General features: G+C 39.5%; 1 protein-coding gene across 1 annotated transcript in view; it reads left to right on the top strand.

The window, feature by feature from the left end:
• The first annotated feature begins 210 nt into the window (after window positions 1-210).
• GPR161 (G protein-coupled receptor 161) overlaps window positions 211-18337 on the top strand; it is a 49575-nt gene continuing 31448 nt past the window's right edge. The window contains exons 1-2 of the mRNA XM_031936845.1: window positions 211-330; window positions 940-1286. The gene's annotated coding sequence lies outside the window, so the exon portion shown is untranslated. The remainder of the gene's footprint in view (window positions 331-939; window positions 1287-18337) is intronic.

Here is an 18337-nt window from a genome sequence, read left to right as displayed (position 1 = left end):
CGGCGCGTTATAACAGATCCCGGCGCGGCGCGGCACAGCCTAGCAAAGTTTCTTGCCTGTTCGCGGCCCCTTCGGCCCTTCTTCGAGTGTTTGCAGCGGGAGCCGGCAGCGGCGGAGCGGACTCGGGAGGAGCTGGTGGGGGCTTCGGGGGGCTGCAACACGAAACCTCCCACCCCTGGAGCGGCGGCGGCCGAGAGGGCGGCGGGCAGGCGAGGCAGCTGCGGCCGTGGCGCTGCCGGTGGCCGCAGAAAGGGGAGGTGGAGGTGGAAGCGGAGGTGGAGGTGGGATGGCCCAGCCCTGAGCAGCGGTGGCGGCGGCGGCTCCTCGGCGGTGAGCTCCCGGCACCGGGCTGGACAGGAGGACGGGAAGGCTGTGGGGCGAGAGCTGCGGAGTCCCAGGCCCGGAGGGGAGGAGTTTGGGGGAGATGGAGCGGGTCTGAGCTTCATTGTGCAGAGGAGAGGGAGGAGGAGGTGGCGGCGGCGGCGGCGGCGGCGGCGCGCGGCCTTAGCGAAGGCGGGGGGGGGGGGGGGGGGGGGGGAGCACGGTGGGCGGCGGCAACGATTTGGGACCCAACCCCTGAGTCCCCTTCCAGCTGGGCCCCCGGAGACCCTCTACCTAATCGCTCATACACTCGCACTCCATCAGCTGCCCCTTACTCATTGTATTTCCTTCATTAAGCCCCTCTTTTATCACTAGTCACTTCTCCCCTCAATCCCCTTCCCCCGTCCCCCCTTTTCTTGTGGACTTTAAGGAGAAGCCAATCCTCCATCTCCTCCTCCTCGATTTTGGGCTTGGGGAATGAAAGATATTTGTGACACCATGCTCTTGGAGAAGCGCCCCCCGTCTCTGTACCCCAGCAAACAGTAAAGATTTGGGGACAACCTTGAAAGGGCCGGTTCCTTTTTGTCTCCAATTCTCCCTTCCCTCTCTCCCCTCTAGGAGCCTCCTCCCCATTCTTAGGAAGGGTGGTCATGGATGCTGTTGAACTGGCTTCAAGGGGATTGATTTCTGCCCCCGAACATCCTTCAGTCCCTTCCGTTTCTCTCGGCTTGGCTCAGTGCCCCCACCCCCGGAGAGGGGTGTGGAAAGAAGCAGCCACAGAACCCATGGATCTCAGAACATCGAGGACAAGGTGAGCAGCATTGTCGCTGGGCATCTAGGTAAACACATGACACCTGCAACCTTTGGAGGATCCTAGACTCAGAGCTGAAAGAGACTTCCAGGAGCTACAACCACATCACCCTCAAGGAGAAAGCTGCATTCTCTGGCTTAGAGAACCTTCCTGGGTGAGTTGCTCCTCCTGCCCTTTCAGATACTGCTACTTAGACTACACTTATTTAACCTTTTGGACAAGGCAATATGTGAAATGAGAGAAATTTAGATAACCTGAAGCTATTTCGAGGCATTCAGAGAATTCAGGCCAATCTTTCAGAAAATACCAGCCAAGGAATAAAGTATTGCCACTGTGTAGTAGGTCTTTAGTGACATTTGATTTTTTTTTTTCTTTTTTCTAATAGCTATGAACATGCTATCTCATTTCCACATTGCCCAAAAGTACAATTCACTGTTCTATCGACCAACTAAACCCAAAGATTCTGCTTAGTGAATCATGGTGTTTACAGCTGAAAGGAAGTTTAGAGGCAATCTAGTTCAAATTTCCCTCTACACTCTAATTTTACAAATGGAAAAAAAAGATAACAGCCTAGAGAAAAGTAGCTTACCTAGTGATAAACAGAGAGGATTCAAACCCAGGGTTTCCTGAGCTCATATTTCTTCTTCTTTCACTGTACCACCAAGTATTCCTCTCTGATTGAAATAGCTTTCATTTGTAATTCATTTTGTTTTGAAGCATAATAGGAAAAGGGCAATTTCTTTACCTGCAGCCACATCAGAAAGGATATTTCTGAAAGGAACTGTGGGATCATCCACAGAAGCTTATCTAGCGTTCATTCCCCAGAGAAGCTCTGGGCTTTGAGGGTCCTTGATTTCCAGGGATCCTTCCTATAACTTCCTTTTTTCCAACTCTTTTTTCATACTGTGTAACACTTGTACTTCAAGAGCTCACTTATTTTTCCTTTCCCTCCAGATACAGCTACATGCACAGTTTCGTCAACTTGGTTCCATTTGCTATCATTTGAGGGTTATCTCCTTCAGCTTTTGATTTTGTTGTTGTTATTTTTCCCCAGCCTATCATCACTATAGTGATATCATAGGAAGACCACTTCTCTCTCTGGTCACTAGAATCCATTCTCAGTAATGTTTTATTATGATCTCTGCTAAAGTATCTTATAGATAGGGCTGACTGATAAGAGTTTTTTGGTGGCATTTCAAGAATCTTTATATCTAGTTCTCTAATTTGATGATTTATCTAGTGGACTTTAATAGATTAAACCTCTTGTGTTATTCAGTCATTTTCAGTTTCTTATCTGGAATATGGGGGTATATTGGGGGAAAAAATGGCAAACCACTCCAGTGTCTTTGCCAAGAAAAATCTGTGAAAAACCCACTGGGCCACGTAGAGTTGGACATAACTGAAGAACTCAACAACAACAAAGCAGAGTTGGAGTGGAACCCAGGCCCCCTGCCTCCAAATTCAGTATTCTCTACATACTACAGTCAATCAATCTGCCTAGTCACTTTCAGAGACTTCCACCTTCAGTCTCCTCAATCACATGATTTTGGCTTTAGAATGCAATCTGAATTTTTGAAGGAAGGGGCTAATGAGTTAATCAAAGAATGGAGTTTCAGTTCCCACAGAATAGAAATCAGTTAAAGTTGAATTTGTTTTCTTTGAGAGTCCATCAAGTGACTGATAGTTTTAGTAAGTGAGATTTCATTCGATCAACTAGCATTTATTGTTGTTAATGTTGTTCATTTCCAGTGTCTGATTCATCATGACCTCATCTGGGGCCTTCTTGGCAAAGATTCTAGAGTGGCTTGCCATTTTCTTCTCCAGCTCATTTTACAATTGAGGAAACTGAGGCAAATAGGCTCCATGATCACATAACTAGTAAGTGTCTGAGGCCAGATTTGAACTCTGAAAGAGGAGTTTTTCTGACTTTGGACCAGGTACCCTATCCACTGCACCATCTAGCTGCCCTCATAAATGCACCTGACGTTTAATAACCACCTACTATATGCTAGGCACTGTGTTCAGCTGGGAATAAACTAGTATTTTTGAAAGTTTACAAAGCCCTTTCCAAATATTATCTCATTTGATTCCCCACAACAAACCTGGGGAGTAGGTGTTATTTTATCACCATTTTTAAAAGGAGGAAATTGAGGCAGACAGAAATTAAGTAATTGCCCAGGGTCGCACAGCTACTAAGTTTTTTGGGCAAGATTTGTCTCCAGATCCAGTGCTTTATCTCCTGTACTGCCTAGTTGCCTACTACTTAGAAAAGCAAAATATAGTCTCTTTCCTTAAGGAGCCCACGGTCCAGGGGAGAGAAGGGGGAAACACTTTTAGTTTTTGCTGAGGCATTTGGAGTTAAGTGACTTGCCTAGAGTCACACAGCTAGGCAGTATTAAGTGTCTGAGGCTGGATTTGAACTCAGGTCTTCCTGACCCCAGAGCCAGTGCTCTGTCTACTGTGCCATCTAGATGCCCCAACACATTTATTTTTAAGATCATTTTCTTTTTTTTCTTTTTTTAATAGTAGTTTTTTATTTTCAAAATACATGCAAAGATAATTTTCAACATTCACCTTTTCAAAACCTTATGTTTCAAATTTTTTCTTCCTCCCTTCCCTCTCCCCTAGACAACAAGTAATCCAATATAGGTTAAACATGTGCAATTCTTCTATTCATATTTCCATATTTATCATGCTGCACAAGAAAAATCAGATTTAAGGTCATTTTCCCTGGGGAGAGGACTTTTCTGAAATTTCTGGGACCTCCTACCTCTAATGGGATATCACACAGTGGTCCACCAAATGACTTTCCAGAGCTTTTGTCAGCTGTAGGAGCTGGAGTCGTTGCTTTCTTTTTGTATTCTCTGTAGAGCACAGAAAGCAAAGGAAATGCCTTTAGTTTTCAATTTCAGTCTAAAGAAAAGTGCTGGGTTTTCATTTGATAGGGGGGATAAGAAACCTGGCTTGAGGCTTCTGATCTGATTGGATGACGATTCAAAGAACTCTCTCTCCTCCAGCCTCATCAGTTTCCAGGTCCTATCTTTTTCATCTCTGCAATATCATTTGCATCTATTTTCTCCTTTCCCACTCTTACTGCAACCATTCTAGTTTAGACTTTCATCTCTTCTCATCTAGACCTCCTACCTACTCTTCTTGCCAACAGTCTAGTCTTCCTCCAATCTGTGCTTTGCCTCGATGTCTGAGTAATCTTCCTAATGTGCTGCTTTGATTATGTTCTTCATAAACACAGAAACCTTTAGTGACTTCCACTGCCACCAGAATGAAATGTCAGCTCCTCACCCATGTATTCAAGGGCCTTTGTGGCCTGGCTCTAATTAAATTTTCCCAGCTGATTTCATACTCTTCTCACATATTCTGTGTCCAAGCTAACCCAACCTACTTTTTGTGTGTCTTTGAATACTGTATGTGAAAGAAACTCATTTCCTGCTCTCTCATCTCTTTCAATCAAATACTCTCTATCAAAGTTCCATACATACACTACCTTTCTTAATAGAGCACCTTTCATGATTGACCCCAATTGCTTCCCCCCTTCCTCCTTCCTAGATGTAAGTAGTCTTTACTACCTCAAATTTATTATAGCAATTGCTGGCAACTCATTCCTTTATAGCCTCCTTTTTTGTTTCTTTTTTTTTTTTTAATCTTTTTTTTCTTTTGTGAGATTATTAGGGTTAAGTGATTTGCCCAGAGTGACACAGCTAAAAAGTGTTAAGTCTCTGAGGCTAGATTTGAACTCAGGTCCTTCTGACAAGACAGCTGGTGCACCATCTAACTGCCTCTTACTTTTCTTTTTCTTATATTTGAATAAATGAAAAAAATATTTACCAGGTCTTTACTATGTGCAAAATACTGTACTAAAACATTTATTATTCAGCTAAGGACTGAAGAAGGCACAAATAGAAAAGTGAAGATGGTTCCAGCTTTCAGGGAAATCACACTTTGGGGGGGGGGAGGGACTAATTGGGTTTAAGGGAGAATACTAGGCTAAGAGTTAACATTTTTATTTGTTTGGTATGGAGAAAATCTGGAGTTTTTGAATAAGGGGGTGATGGCTATAGGCCTGTATATAAAAACAATAACTTTCCAAGTGAAGTGAAGGTTGAATTGTAGCAGGGAAGAAATTGAAAGACTAAATGGAAAATAGTCTAGGTCTGGTTCTTAACCATTTTGAACTCAGGTATTCTTTAGACTCTTAAAAATTATTGAGGACCTCAAAGAGTTTCTATTTATGTGGGTCATATTTATTAATATTGATTATGTTAGAAATTAAGATGGTTTTTGACCTTGCAAATACCCCAAGAAAGTCTTGGGGAACCGCAATGGAATCTGGACCATACTTTAAGAGTTGCTGGTCCAGGAAAGATAGCATGAACACCTGAGCAAGGTTGGTGATAGTGACAGTGAAAGAGATGTGTGCTATAAGTATTTCAGAGGTAGAATTAACAGACTTTGGATAAGTCACATAACCTGTCTGTTCCTTAGTTTATTTTTGTAAAATAAAAAGTTTGGATTCAATGGCCTCTAAGGTCTCTTAACATATTCCTGAACTGAACTTATTTGGATTCTTGATTGTGGTAATGGGAATTTTGAGAGTGAGACTGCTTCTGATTTATTGTGGGGTGGTTTGCTCTGGACAGGGAAGAGCCCATTCCTAAGAATCCCTCAATGCACTGATAGACTTTCCTGCAGTCATTCCAGGGCTTTGTACCATTCATCAGTTGTCTCAGTTGTCAGCCAGTATAGCAGTAAAGGTGGTCTTTGCTCCCTTGATCTTGAGCTTTAGTCCTTTCCAGGGACTTAAATGACTGGAGTGTTGATTTTTGCAGACTATTGAAAAGACTTTTAGACTGTTTATGTGTTTGACAATTAGGCTAGAAGAGTGAAGATGATGAGAGAAGGTGACACAAGTTGGGTATGTTTTTTTCATTGGACTATGGCCAGCAAAATTTTCCAGTTTCATCCTTCTTTCCCTCTGTCCTTTGGGTCTTACTTTTCCACTGTTTGTTTCTGGTGAAAGGAAAAGGGATAGGAAGTAGGTGGAGAATGGGGTGAAATGATAGATTATTAAGAGGAAGTGAAAAGTAAAAGGGAAGAGAAAACTTCAAGAACTGACATGGAATATTTTAGCTTGAAAATTGTCTGAAGGACCAAAGGAAAAAATGAATGGTGTTAGTGGGGAAGAATTTACTTTTTCATTTTGCAAACCAACTCCTGAAGCTCAGTCCTGCCATTACTTAGAATGTTTTCATTTATGTATCTATATAAGGATATTATTGCAATATGTCAAGGAAAAAGTAATTTGTTCATGAAGCAACATTAAAGTGTGCCATGGCATAGTAGAGCCATCCCTTTCTCCATTAAGCACAGAGTCTATCTTCTCCCCTTCTAACCCATCTTTATATTTTCTGTGGGTTCCCTATTTGCCCAACTGAAAGGGACTTGGGTGTCATCATATGTATGGGACATGATGTCATAAAGCAAAGGGATCAATATTACTTCTTATTCTTAACCATAGCAAAGCTATACTTTCAGCAACCCTCCCCACCTTCCCTTCTGCACCCAGTAGGAAGCTGCCCATGGTGTAAAGCCTACCCAGCAGGGCAGGCTTTGCCAGCACCAGACAAGAAAATAGTTCATCCTTAGCTCCAGGGGCAGGCTGCTGATTAAATCATCACCCGTTCTTTCAGCTGGGAAAGGTAGACAGGATTCAGCCTCCTCTGAGCCCTGACCTGACCTGACCTGACCTGCTTTGCTTGTGGGGATATGGCAGTCACAGTCCAGAGGAACACGGCTTCGGTCCAGACACTGTGCTGGGTTGTAAGCAGCTGGAGATTTCTTTTTTTTTTCTCTCTTTATCCTGGAGGAGTCATGAAAGGAAATACGACTAATAATGAAATCTCCAGATCCTCCCAGGAAAACAATGATGGAAGCCATTCTAGACCCCTTTTCCTACACCTTTTTTTTTCATGGGGCCAGAGAACCTCCCCTGTGTGAGTTTTGTCTTTAATCTGTTACAAAGCTAGTTGTGTAGTTTTTCTGGAAGAACTGAAACTGCTCCCATTGGTTTTGACTGTAGAAAACATGGGGGGAAAGGAATCTTTTAGCCTATCTATATTCCCTACAATCTAGTATTCAGACTCCAACTTTGTCTAGTACCCAAGGGGCCTTGAAGTCCATTTTTTCCTATGGAAAAAATTGGGGGGGGGGAATTGTTTCTTAAGAAAATTTGTCCTTTCTTGAACAGCACCGTTTTTAATAGGGAAGGACTTTGCCAACAACTTGATGAAGTAGGTCACATAAATATTCCTATGCTCATTTTACAAGTGAGGAAACTGAGGCAGAGAGAGGCTAAGTGAACATGACATTTTGGAGAGTTATAGAACACTGGGGAAGTATCATAACCCTTCAGCAGAAAAGCCTTGGAAAGAACTATTGCATTTGAGGAAGAATTCATGTTGGGCAAATAGTGGAGACGGCTATAGAATCAGAGATGGAGAATTGGAAGAGACCTTTGGAGGCCAGCCTTCTTGATGTTTCTCATGATTACAGGATTAGGATTTTAAGACTACAGAGTTAGACCTTGGAGGCTGACTAAACCAGCCCCCTTCTTTTACAAGTGAGGAAATCGATGTACACAGTTGTTGTAAGGGATTTGTTCAAGTCGACTGACTTGAACATATAGTACATATAGTAAATGGCTGACCTAGGATTCAGCTGAGATCTTTGGCTTCCAAATCCATTAGTCTTTCCATATTTCACCTGCTTCATCCATTTCATTATTTTGTCCTTCCTCTGGTAGAAGGAAGATAAATTTAAGACTAATATTTATGGTCCTGTAGTTTTAATTTCTCTCTTTGTTTCTATAGTTTTTAGCCTTGTAGAGACAGGAATCTTAATTTATAAATTTAGTTTTTAAAAAATATTTTGACAACTGTATTTCGATGTAAACCAATTATATTGTAACCAATTGTATTTGCAGTTCTCTGGATTTTATTCATTTAAAAACATAATTCTGAGGAGAAGTATAGATTTCACGAATTTTCCTAGGACCTGTGGGTCCTAGGACACATTTCAAAAAAAAAAAATTAAGAATCCCTGTCTTAAAGTAACATTACTAGTCTGTTACATCAGAGAAATCCTGTAGATGTGCTATCTCTAAATTTCAGCTAACACATGTGAGAAGGTGTCTGGTTGTATCTTTTGGGATAAGATTTGAGAGATAGGGATTGGGTTCACAGAATCTTGGAGATGAAGGAATCTCAGTGACCATCAAGGACCAACTGAACTGAGATTGTTCTCTAGGCTTTTGTGCATTTAGGTAGAAACATTGTTTGAATGATTCAAAATGTGTTGATTAATGTATTGTTGTCAGCTGAGAGAAAGATCTCTGGCAATTGCCTTAAACCCTGAGGTTTACTACCTTTCTATGTCTTAATTCAAGAAAAAGAAACCTTGTCTTTTTCTTGAATTAAGACATTATAAAAAGGCAATTTGAATAAAGCTTAGAGAAGTCACTTCTATGCTAGAACGCAGAGGCAATGCTCTGAGGAAGAAGCCCTTGATTTGGAATCAAAGCACTTGGGTTTAAATGTCAACTCTTATCTCTACAATCTGTTATTTTACCTCTTTGGGCCTCGGTTTTCTTATCTGTAAAATAAAGAAGATTGACTAGATGGCTTCAAAAGGCTCTTCTGACTCTGAGTCTGTGATTTGGATCTTCCAAATCAAAAAAAATTTGTAGCAGGTTAGAATTGTGAGATTAATTGAACAAAATAATGGAATGCAGCATCTAAAACGGGAATGTCATATCCAAATATTCTGTGACCATAAGGCCGCGTCTAGGGTGATATATGCCATTTGGGGCCATATTTTAAGCGAGATGATGACCTTATTGGAATGTGTTGAGAGGACGGTAATCATACATTGAAAAGTCTAGAAATAATGTCATGTTAATACAATCTAAAAATATTTGCTGTGTTACCTATTATATGCAGGGCATAATGAGAGCTACAGAGATTAATAATATGTTTGCTATCCTCGAAAGGTTAAGACTTGTAGGCAAGATAAGAGATGTACCCATATACCTAGGCAGTAGATGCAAAGTATTTTATTAATTTAGCGGAAAGAAATGTCACTTATGATTGGGGATTATGATCAAGAAAGGCTTTATGGAGGAAATAGCATTTGCTTTTTCTTGGAAGATTGTCATAAGGGCAACTGAGAATGAGAAGACTTGGGGAAATTAGCAATACATACACTTTGCATATCTGAAGGCTTATGTAAAGAAATTGTCTCTGGAGGACAGAATCAGAGTGGAAATTTCAGAAGAGCAGATTTGGCTTAACTCTGCCTTCCTTTAAGTCCCAACTAAAATCCTACCTTCTGCAGTAAACTTTTCACCAAACTTTCTTAATTCCAGTGCCTTTTCTTTGTTAATTATTGCAATTTTTCCTGTATCTAGCTTATTTGTAAATACTTGTTTGCTTACTGTTTTCCCCATTAGATCATGAGCTTTTTGAGGGCAGGCACTATATTTTGTATCTTTTCATATCCCAGCAAGTAGTATAGTTCCTGGCACATAGTAGGTGTTTAATAACTGTTTATTGACTGACCAACTGAACTTAAAGTAAGAGCTTTCTAGCAACTTGAGCTATCCAGAAAATGGAATGAATTCCCTTGTGGTGAGCTACCTATTAGTAGTAATATTAAAACAGAAGCTTCATGATTAAATTTTCAGAGATGTTCTCCAGAGGATTCCTGCATTGGACAGAGGGGAGGTGGTACTAGGTGACTGCTAAAATTGTTTCATCTCAATGATCCTGTGTTTTCCAAGTTCATTATCTATGTGGTGGATACGAGTTGTTATAGTAATTTAGATGGGCTCCATTGATGACTTGCCTTCAGGGATGGAAGTAATGAAGAGCCAGAAGAGAAAGGGTAAATGAGAAAAAAGTGATACAAGACAATACAACATATAGGGAGAATGGATTGTTAGAAGTGTTTTTGCATCATTTATCTCATTTGTTCCTCACAAAAGTGAAGGATACTTTTTGTTTGATCTCCATTGAACAGCTGAGGAAACTGAGAGCCAGAGTGGCTAAATTCTTAATCTCCAGTCATACAACTTTAATTAGCAGCAGAGTTAGGACTAGAGTCAATGGTGTGCTGATGCTGTCTGGGGGTAAAAAGGTACACATGACGCACTTTTAAGTTCAATCTGCATTATCACATTTTCTTAAAGATTAGACACTCAACAAAACCATAAACCTAGCTCTGATTTGTAGCATTTGTCAATTTCCTAAGTGTAAATACTTATGCTGAAAATCAAACCCCCTGCTTCTTTTTATCATTACAGTCAGATCAGCGGTCCTCCTAGCCAAAGTTCTGAGAGTAGTATCTAAGAGCATTGGTGGGAGACATGATCTCCTTACCTATTTACCTCCTCCTACTACAAATTTGGGAGGGAGAGGTAATTTATTAGAGGTTTTTCCTCTTATCTGAACCTCACTAGTATATATCATTAATCAGCCTGCATTTTTAAAATAATTCTTTCTTTTTCTCATATGGTGAAATAAAGACAATTCTTTAAGCACTGCAGGGCTGAAAGTTTTTCCTTGCTTTCAGGAAGTATGGAAGAAAAAAGCTATTTTCAAGTCTAATTTGAATTAACTGAAAAGATAGGTTAAGGTCTGTCAGGTTTTCTTAGTTAATGGATTAAAATGAGACTTAGCTGAATTAGTGAAATCAACGGAATATATTCATTGTTGATTCCCTCTCCCTCTTTTTAAATTGTTAGACTTTAAATTGATAGATTTGGGAAATATTGATTGGATATTGGCAAAGGGGTCATGACATATTAAGATGCTTAGATTTTGGCTTTACTTTCCTAGAAATTGTGTCCCTTCAAGCAAAGATTTCAAAAGAGTTATAATCCCTGTTAGCTTCAAAAAAACCCCAAACAACTGAAAGATCTCTATGTTTTCTCTCTGCCTCTCCCTCTCCCATATAAGGAAAACTTAAAGGATATTTTTCAAGAGAAAGGAAAAAGAGGCAGCTGCAAAGGGTAGAGTACTGGTTGATTATCTTGCCCTCCATTTATTTCCTTTTGTTTTGTCTTCATGAAAAATAGAACCTCAAGTAGGCACCCCCTGTAGATGCAAAGGGTTTTGCCGAAATGATTATTGTTTGTAAATGTTTTTACTACCTTAGAAAAAAAATTTGGGGAGGGGGAAACCATTTATAAATACCCTTTGTTGAAATGCAAGCTCTAGGAGTAGGTAGTTAGGAGTTTTCTACTTTTGTGTGAGGGGGTCCTTTTGTCTCCAGGTCCCCTATGCTTGGAGAGTAATCAAGCCCATGTTCATACCAGTCATTTCTTTGTGGGAACAGCTTGGAAGTGACTGCTGGGTAGGGAGCCTTGGCAACTGTTTTGAGTACTTGCTGAGAGCTAAGGATTCTGGGATCATGTGCTGGCTCCTTTCCTGACTTCTTGTGTGGCCTGAGGAAATGTTTTTCTCCCTCCATTTCTCCATTGTGAAGCAGGCAGTAAGGGCTAAGGAGAAAGCTTCCTGAGCCAGGAGAAAGGAGACTTGAGCTGTGGTCTCATCTCCACCTCTTACTAGCTGGGGAGACCTGAGCTACAGACTTAAACCCCTTTGGCCTCATTTTTCTTATCTGTAAAATGAAGTCTTGACTACAGAGGATTTCTCTCTCTCTTTTTTTATCCTTTCTAGGTCCTAAATCCTGTGAAGCTATCCTGCTTTCCCTGGGGGTGAGGATGAGGGAGGGTTATTGCTTGAAGTTTCGAAAATGCTTTGAGCTGTTGGGATGAAAAGCCCAGAAAGCACTGCCAAATAGCATCACAATTGATGTATCAGATCCACCCTATTTATTTGATGTGGTCTTAAGGTTGTTTCCTCTTTACTAGAGTTGTTTTTTTCCCCCTCTATTATTTTGTGTGCTGGTACCTGGAAATGCAAGTATGATTCTCTTTAAAAGATTCATCGCAAGTCCTAGTTCCCCAGAACTTATAGTTTAAAAGTGGCAAGAAGTAGAGGAGGTAGGGAAGGGTCCTGTTGATATGCGAGGTTTGCCAGCCTTCCCTTCTTAAAAAAGATGCACATCACCAGTGTGATGGTCTTGACTCTTTTCAACAATGTGGTGATCCAAGACAATTCCAATAGACTTGTGATAGAAAAATGCCATCTGCATCCAGAGATAGTACTATGGATACTGAATATGGATCAAAGCCAGCTTTGTTGTTTGTTTGTTTATTCTTTTTTTTTCTTGTTTTCTTTTTGATCTGATTTTTTCTTGTGCAGCATGACAAATATGGAAATATGTTTAGAAGAATAGCACATATTTAATCTCTATTGGATTGCTTGCTGTCTTGAGAAGAGGGAAGGGAGGGAGAAAGGGAGAAAAATTTGGAATACAAGGTTTTTCAAAGGTAATTGTTGAAAACTATCTTTGCATGTGTTTGAAAAAATAAAATACTATTAAAAATAAAAAAAGAAAAATGCACATCTTGCTCTGGTATAGGTATCGAGGTGGGAAATGATCTGCTTTTCAACCTAATTTAATTTAATATTTTAAACTCGATTAATCTGGTACTTAATATAGCGCATAACACGCAGCTGCTTAATAAATATTTATTGTCAGGGCAGCTAGGTGGTGCAATGGATAGAGCACCAGCCCTGAAGTTAGGAAGACCTGAGTTTAAATCTGGTCTCAGACACTTCCTTGCTGTGTGACCCTGGGCAAGTCACTTAATCCCAATTACCTCAGCTATATCAGATATATATATATATATATATATTCTGTTGACTGAAAGGCAAAATTTTCTCTAGACAGATTTATCTTGAATCCTCTACGTGATGTCAAAAACCCTGGATCTAGAGTCAGAAAATGTGCTTTCTAATTCTGACTCTGTTATATAACACTTCTGTTGTGATGGACAAATTGCTTAACTGTATGGGCTTTAAATTTCTCAACTATAAAATGATAGAGCTGGACTTCAATCAGATTTATCATCTTATCCTGCTCAAAGTCCTATGATTTTATGATCATATATTCAGAATTGTTTAGTTTTTGAGAAGCCAAAAGAACTTTTATCTCTTGATTGGAAGGGACCATGTTGGCCACCTTGTGCATGTGTTCAGCTTTTGGGGAATAAAACAGAAAGATGAAGATTAGGACAAAGCAGTAGTTGACTAATTATCTATCATGTGCCTCAGGAGCTTCTGGGTGTTAAGGGGCCCAACTTGATGATAGGACTGTAGGGATGGGGGCAACAACTGTCTATCTCCCTTCTGGGTTTCATTTTTCTCAAATAGGAATGGGTGCTTGTCTAAAATTTGTATTCATGCCTTTTATTTTTATACAAGTTTCCCTTCAGGTACAGTCACACAGTCTCACACACAGACGCACACACACTGAATCTTCTTTATTAACAAAAAAACAAAGCAACTAGGCAAGGTCTTCAGCTCTAGCGAGCATGTCCACCAGCATATACAGAATTCTGTAGCTGTCATCCCCGTATTCCTTTTTACATTGGAGAGATATGTATCATCAGCCATGTCTGGGATTGAATTAAGGCAAGTTAGATTTTGTTTCACTTTTGTTTTTGTGGATACAATTGTAGTGATTCCATGAATTGTTTGCATAGTTCTGCTCATAGTTCCTACAAGCCTTCCTATATGGCCCTGAAGTTCCCCATATTGTATTTCTTATGATACAGTCACATTCATTATGAAATGAGATCATACACACAAAGCATTTTGCCAACTTAAAAACCTAATATAAACGTTCCACAATTTCTTCTGCTAATTCTGTCCTGTATTTATACCCAGACTTTCTACAAAAATACAGACATATTTGCATACTCTCTATGTAGATGTTTTTCAGGGGTTTCTTGATTCTTACCTCCAAGACCATGAGTCAGGTTTGATGAAGCATTTCCAAATGGAATGCTTGCTGCCTCCATAAAGTAATGAGATTTAAAAAAAAAAAAAAAAAGAAAGAAACCTGCTGGAACTTAAACATGTTCAGGCACATGTATTTCTTCCAAGATGTCCCCTTGGGAGGCTATAAGTTTATTACAAGGATGCTGCCCTTCCTTTAATCATTTTTGGATGAGACAGTTTATGAACCACACAAGAAAACTAGCCTCATTACTTCATAATCGTTCCTTATTTTTGACCCAAAACAGAATTGCCTGGCTTAATCATCCATCTCATTCATTAGACTTGGCTGAGTGACTTTTGGCTGTTCCCAGAAAATCATGGCCATCTTCAAAGGACTAAGATTTCCCACCATTGAGCAATTTGAAAGAAGGTGCTGTAGGGTTCAAAGGGAATACCCAAATAAGTGTGTAGCCTCTAAAGGTGATGACTTTAAAGAGGGATAGTGTTCTTTCAATGGACCATTTTGGTGATGCTCAAATTTTTTAAGTCACATTTTTGAAATAATTATAGATTACATAAAATATTTGGGCATCAATCTACCAAGACACACTCTAATCTTAAAGAAATTCAGTTAGAAAACAGTTCATAAAGAAATGATTTAAATTTTTGAAAAAAAAAATCTGTCATTTTAGTGTAGAATGTTGATTTCAATAAGGGTGGTATGGAAGTGCGCGTGGGTGTCTTAGAAGACTCTGCTCCTTCCTTGAATCCAAATAGCTCAGTCAAATGATGTGACTCACAACTTGATTTTGCTTCCTTTCAAAAGACTCTGGCTTGGCAGCTTTGAGGACATTGTTGGTAGAGTGCCAAGAGGCGGACACCTGATTAGAGCATTCCAATTCCCAACTTTCCTTGTTGCTACACCCCTGGGGGATTTGCTGGGGCTTGTGTCTCCTTTGCTCTCCACTTCGGGTTTCCCAGGTGACTGATTGCTTCCCCCGCCTTCTTGGCCAGATCCCTCCATCACTGCTATGGATGGAAATGAGGTTGGCAAGCCATAGTATGGTGGTTTGACTAACCTTGCCCAAGAATGCGGTCTGTATACATCCACCCTGTGGTCTAAGGCCAATCTCTTTTATTGTCAGTATTTATATTGTAAAATGACAGTGCATGCCACTGGCATATCATAAAATTTTTCTGACATGTGTGTATACACAGATACATATTATAGATGCATAATCTATGCTAATTTAGAAACTTTGAATTCTGGCATGAATTGATCATTTCCTTTTGATATTTTACATAAATCCCAAGTTTCTTTACAAAGGCATAGATAGAGAAAGCATGTGATTATAACATTTGTAGATTGGGGAGGAATTGACAATATGCTACCAGATGACAGAGTCAAGATTGGGAAAGATTTCAACTGACTGGAAACATGAGCCAGATTTAAAAAGCTGAAAATTCACAGGAATAATCAGCCACCTCATTCATTAGACTTGGCCAAATGACTTTTAGCTTTTTCCAAAAAAATCAAATCCACCCATAAAGGGCAATGATTTCCCACCATTGAAGCATTCCAAAAAATGTGGTGCAAATTCCAAAAGAGAGCCCAAATAAGGATGTAGCCTCCCAAGGTGACTGCTTTAAAGAAAACAACATTGATTTAACAATTCATTCATCAAAGTCCTGCAAATTAATTCAAAAAAGTTTTTCTACAAGTTCAAGATTGTGGAGACTTGGCTTAGCTACAATTCGTATGAAAAAGACCTGGTTGAACATGATGTCAATATGAGCTAGTAATGTGACATTATAGCCAAAAAAGCTGGTGTTAATACATGGAAGTGGGATGGGAACTCAGAATAGCAATGCCTACCAACCTGGGCTCAATGAGGCTGTAATTCAGAAAGTTCTACCAAGTTACCAAAAGCACATAGTGCTATAGTGACTTACTTAGGGTTAGAGTCCGCTTGTAGTCTTCCTGACACCGTTCACTATACCAAACCACCTATATTGTCATGGTAGCTTGCTTTAAGCTGAATTAAGGAGGGAATAGTCCCTTTATAATAGTCCCCCAAACTCCATGAGGAGTAAATACCAAGTTTAGTTCTGGGCACCAGATTTGTAAGAGGGACTTTGGCAATATAAAGTTTACTTCAGAGAAATCAAATATAATGGTTAAGAATCTGATAACTGTGACGAGAATCAAGGCTTTTTTTAGCTAAAAAAGAACAGGTTAGGAGTAAGTGTGATAATAACAGCTAGCATTTATATAGTGTTAAGGTTTGCAAAGCATCCTACATTATCTCATTTGATCCTTACAACTTTGTCAGGTAAGTGCTATTATTATCTTATTTTACAGATAAAGCAACTGAGGCACAGTTTGATGAAGTAGCTTCAGATATTTGAAAAGTTGTCATATGAAAGAAGAATTTGATATATACAATATTCTACTGGAAAGTAGCTCAAGGACCAATGGTAGAAATTAAGGGACAGAAGACAGGTTTTAATTCATTGCAGGAAGAACTTTATAACAATGAGAGCTGTTCTTGAATGAAGTAAACCACTATGTTAGGTACTAAGCTTCTTTATTGTTGTATGTATTCGAACAGAGGCTGGATAGGCATCTATTAGGGATGTTGTAAAAAAGATTTCCAGGGGGTAGTTAGACAAGTTACCATTTGTGACCCTTTTAACTCAAGATTCTTTTTGGCTTGTTTGGGTTGATTCACAAAAATGTTTTAGTTCAATTTTTTCCTTGATGTTTATATGTGGTAGTGAGGAGGAGCATATGGAACCAATGGTCCCTGTGTTCTTTTAGGGAGATGGTGTGGTCCATTGGGGTTTTGTTTTTATATTTTTACAAAATTTTCATGTTAAGAACTTTGAGATCTGGCCAGGGCAGCTAGATTAACACTGTGGATACTGTGTTGGACTTGGAGATGGGAAGATCTGAATTCAAATCCTTCCCTAGACATTTCCCATCTCTGTGACTGAACAAGTCCCCTAACCTCTTTCAGACTCCGATTACTCATCTGCAAAAATGGGGAGAATAATAGCACCTAACTTAGAGAATTGTTATCAGGAATAAATGAAAAAAACTTGTGTACAGTGCTTCACAAACCTTAAATTGCTGTAGAAATGCTATAATAACAACAATAGTAATCATTATTGACTTTTATTGTTTTAACAATAAAATTTCATTGATAGCTTTATTTTTTTAATCACTTATATTGTCCGATTATCCTCTTCCCCATAAAGCTATTTCTTACAACAAAGAAGAAAAAAAATTCAGCAAAACTAAGCCATATGTCAAAAATAAAAAAGTGACACTGACGTATTTCATGCCCATATTCTGCCATCTTTGCAAAGAAATAAAGGCATCTTCTCATATCTCTTCTTTGGGACAAAGCCTGGTTATCATAATTTATTAGCATTCAGTTTGGATATGGTAGGGAATGCATCCTCTGAGAAATAAGATCTCAGACCCCACACTCTCTGGTCAGGAAAGAGTCTGCCAGATTGTAAAACTCCAGAGACTCTCTCTTACTTCCAAGATCAAATATAAAATCCTCTGGTTTCAAAAGACTTTCCTACCCTTCCAGTTTCCTTATATCTTACTCCCCTCCATGTACACTGCAATATGAGTACACCGATCTCTGTCTTTTCTCACAAAAGACAATCTATCTCCCGATTCTATAAACATTTTAACTGGTTCTCCCCTATGCCTGGAATTTTCTCCCTCCTCCCTCCTTCTGCCTCTGTCTTCCTTCAAGGCTCATGAAACTTTCCCAAGTCCTACTGTGTCTGCACTCTAATAACTCTCCCCAATTTCTCTCTCTCTCTCTCTCTCTCTCTCTCTCTCTCTCTCTCTCTCTCTCTCTCTTTTTCTCACATAGACACCCCCCCCCCATGTTATGTATTTATATATACTTATTTACTTGTCTTCCTCTTACTGTTACTCCTTGAGAGGAGAAACTTTTTTTTGTCTCTTTTTTGTATTCTCAATGCTTAGCACAGAGCCTAGCACATAATAGGTGTTTAATATATGGTTGTGGGCTAACACTGATCTTATAATTTGATGACTCCACTCTCTCTAACAAAAGGTCTATGGAAATTAGTTGATACTTATAAAACTTATTGAATTTTCCTTCAAGAACCTGACACAGTTTCAGACTTAACTCCATTTCTCTCTCTTGGTACTTTGGGAGGCTTGTACAGAACGAGCGCTAGAGGTGTTGGACATCAGTGACACTACTGAGTGTAAACATTTAATCTCTGA

This window comes from Sarcophilus harrisii, chromosome 4 (genome assembly GCF_902635505.1).
Source record: "Sarcophilus harrisii chromosome 4, mSarHar1.11, whole genome shotgun sequence".
Taxonomy (NCBI): Eukaryota; Metazoa; Chordata; class Mammalia; order Dasyuromorphia; family Dasyuridae; genus Sarcophilus; species Sarcophilus harrisii.
The sequence above is the reverse complement of the archived record's forward strand: the minus strand, read 5'-3'. Positions and strand labels throughout refer to the sequence as shown.